Consider the following 3,825-nt stretch of genomic DNA (forward strand, 5'->3'; position numbering starts at 1 on the left):
GCTGAGTACAGGGGCACAATCACTTCCCTACTCCTGCTGGCCACACTATTTCTGATACAGGTCAGGATGCTGTTGGCCTTCTTGGCCACCTGGACACACTGCTGGCTCATGTTCAGCTGGCTGTCAACCAGCAACCTCAGGTCCTTTTCTGCCGGGCAGCTTTCCAGCCACTCTTCCCCAAGCCTGTAGCGTTGCATGGGTTTGTTGTGACTGAAGTGCAGGACCCAGTACTTGGTCTTTTTAAACCTCCCACAGTTGACCTCAGCCCATTGATCCAGCCTGTCCAGATCCCTTTGCAGAGCCTTCCTACCCTCAAGCAGATCAACATTCCTGCCCAATTTGGTGTCATCTGCAAATGTACTGAGGGTACACTCAATTCCTTCATCCAGATCATTGATAAAGATATTAAAGTGAGCTGGCTCCAAAACTGAGCCCTGGGGGAGACCACTTGTGACCGTCCACCAAGTGGATTTAGCTCTGTTCACCACAACTCCCTGGGCACGGCCATGCAGACAGTGTTTTACTCAGCAAAGAGTCCACCTGTCTAAGCCTTGAGCCACCAGCTTCTCTAGGGGAACGCTGTGGGAGGCAGTGTCAAAGGCCTTGCTAAAGTCCAGGTAGACAACATCCACAGCCTTACCCTCATGCACTAGGTGGGTCACTAAGGAAATCAGGTTGGTCAAGCAGGACCTGCCTTTCATGAACCCATGCTGGCTGGGCCTGACCCCCTCGTTGTTCTGCAGTCAGCATGTAGTACTGCATGAAAGCATGGTTTTTGCTGATGGTCACAGACCCAGGTGGAGTGTCCATGCATCACGTGGCAAAGAGATGATGTAGTCAAACTCTCCCCAGTAGCAACAGGGGGCATAAGAAGGAGAGATGATCCCAAACTGTAGCTTGTGAGTTCAGATAGGACAGTAGGAAGATATGCTTCTCTGGGGGGTAGTGTAGCCCTGGTCAGGTTACAGCAGAGTTGTGGTATTACCATCACTGGAAGTTTTCAAGCCTTGTCTAGATGTAACCACATCTGTCCTGATGTACAGTTGGCGACAGTGTTTCTTGGAGTAAGAGCTTGGATTAGTGGTATCTAGAGGCCCCTTCTCATAAATATTGCTGGGATTGTGTTCCTTGGATCTGATGACCCAGGGACTGCAGTGTTCTTCAGATCTGTATGGTTGCACCTAATGTCAGTTCTGTGCTTGCTCCAGTTGTGCAGATTGACTGTCTTTTGAGATTACTGCTGGGTATGAAAATGCCCAAATCTTGTTGCTTGCTATCTGCATTGTGGACTATACATCTGGTTTTAGCTAAAGGTGCTCTCAGTGTGCATAGGTAGAGCTGAGCTCAGAATAACTGTTCTGATCTGGGGTGTAGTATGCCATGATTCACACAGAATCACACAGAATTGCCTAGATTGGAAAAGACCTTTAAGATCATCGAGTCAGATCAATTCCAGCCATACCATGGAAGGAAGAGTGTGGGCTGGCACTGAAGGTGCTTGGACCTTCCTCCTCCCAAGAGTGCTGAAGCACTGGGTAAGACTGGTAGAATTGGTGGAGTAATGTTGGCCCAAGAACAGGCCAGGATCTGAGTTTAACAACCAGGGGAGAGAGGGAACTTTTTAAGTTCAAAGGCATCTTCAAAGAGTCATCTGACCTCTTGCACAAAGCATATCAGAGCACTCTATTCTGGAATTCTGAACAAGCAAGGACTAGATGCACTGCATTTGTTGCTTGCAGAGATGTCTTCTTACCTGTATTTTCTCTGAGCTGTCTGGAACAGCATTCTAAAAAGGATCAGAAAGTAAGGTGGCTAAGACGACTTAGACTGAGGCACTCCTGTGAAGCATATCTGCGGTGGCATGAAGGAGTGCCTTTGGTTAATCACATCAGACACTATTGTAACACTCCAATTTCTGGGCAGGAAATATACTGTAAATTTCCCTTTGCAGTCAGTTTGCTTTTCCTACTTTCTGCACCTGAAGTTCCTGCAGATTTTCATGACTTGCAAGAGAAAAGAGATTCAAGCCCAGTATATTTTCTTCTAGGCTTCAGTCTATCTGCCTAGTTATGTGGCAGAAATGTGTAGGTGGATTTCATTGCTGGTGTCACAGGTAGTGACAGACTGAGAGCACACTGCTGGGTATGCTTGTCACCAGTTTCTGAGAAAGCTTGGATCAGATAACTGTTGTGTGTCTTGGACATTTCTGCTAGTGATTTGAACTTATTCCAGTTGGGTTCCATGATTTGTGTTGGTATGCCTTTCAAAAACCAGATCTACATCAGTCTTGTACAAACACAAGTGACTGTGGTGAGGAGCGGTCTGTACCTGCAATGAAGCTCAGTTAGCTGCAAGAAAGGGGCTGGGGGAAAATATTCTTATTGCAAATGGCTATTTGAGCTGGCTTCTTTGCCATCTGTGCCATGACGAAGTGTCTTGGTGATGTAGTCTTGGGAGGATCAGGAAGGTGTAGCCAATTCCTGTATAGCCCATCTAGGTCTCCTGTGCTAAAGTGTCCTAGGAAGCCCGGGGTGAGTAGTTATGGCTGTTCTTTATGCCTAAAAGCATAGGAGTTACACACTAAAGTTTGTTTCCCAAACAGTACTGGGGAAGAATGAGGCAGCTTCGGTGTCTATGGCACAGAGTTGTTGAGATTTTTATTGGAGCAGAGGTTGTATCAATTCTGATAGGGTTGCCAGTTTTTCCTTTACTCCAAAACCATGCCTTGGCTTTGGCTTTTTCTTCATAAAAGTGGAGTACTTGTTTGTGTAGAAGAATATATCTCTGCATCTGCTGCCTTGCTATCTGCAAATATTACCCATATTTTTGCAAGGAGCAAAACACAGCAATGTTATACCTGTGAGAATTTTCACAAGACTGCTGTGAGCATCCTGGTTGGAGAAATAAACGCCAGTCCTCAGCTAAAGATAAGACTCTGCATTCTGTTAATTCTATGCCTTTTTCTCCAAATACAGCAATTAATGTGTCACTTTCTGTGTTGGTTATTATGGTGGTTTTCTGTGAAATTCTTTGTGCAATGCGCAATGTGTATTGCTTTCCAACCGCACACATAGGCAGACACACACGTGCAGAGAGACAGATCTGAGTTCAAATGAATCTGCACATCAATCTAATCAGTTGCAACTAGCTGTGGATTTAGCCCATTTACTAGGCATTGATTTATATTAAAGATGCATTTTAAATCTAACGTTATTGTTACTTATATCCCTGTAATCTTCTGACTGAGAATGTAGGAAGTGAGTTATCTTGCTGAATGTTGTGTATGAGCTTTGGTGAGAGCTGAATCTTTCTTTTGAAGTTTTTGCAGCTGTATTATTATTATTGCTATTGTTATTGGTATTGTTTTTATTATTACTGTCATCATTATCAATTTTTAAAACTATTCTTAATAGTCTGTAAAAGCCATACAAAGAAATTTCACATGATACTTGTCATAAATGTTTAGAGAAATCCCTATCCACAGCGTTAAAGGAACTGAGGAGGAAAGAATCCATTTATAAAGCCCATATGCAAACCATTTCTATGACAATCACTTATATTTTTCTCACAATGAGAATTTTAGTGAATTCATAAGGGCAGCATAGGATCATGCTGAGCTTGTGGAAGCTTTGACTGAGAAGAAATCATTGTGTTTCTGTTGCTGCTGGCCATTCTCTGTATCAAGGTAACACATGGTAGCTGGAGGTATGTGGAATTTGTGTTCATGGGTAGAAATCCCAATGATTTCAAGAAGCTGATGAGAGGAGCACAATGGTTTGGGATCAGCATACCTCTAAGAGAGGCTCTTAGAATAGAAGCAGGAAT

The 3,825-nt window shown here is 43.9% G+C and overlaps 1 protein-coding gene across 1 annotated transcript in view; it reads left to right on the forward strand.

Moving 5' to 3' along the window:
• The window catches only part of SORCS3 (sortilin related VPS10 domain containing receptor 3), a gene marked incomplete at its 5' end in the record, with an annotated part of 64,558 nt that overhangs the window by 14,908 nt on the left and 45,825 nt on the right, over positions 1 to 3,825 (forward strand). The gene's annotated exons all lie outside the window — the stretch shown is intronic.

This window comes from Antrostomus carolinensis, unplaced genomic scaffold, assembly GCF_000700745.2.
Source record: "Antrostomus carolinensis isolate BGI_N321 unplaced genomic scaffold, ASM70074v2 scaffold44252, whole genome shotgun sequence".
Lineage (NCBI taxonomy): Eukaryota > Metazoa > Chordata > Aves > Caprimulgiformes > Caprimulgidae > Antrostomus > Antrostomus carolinensis.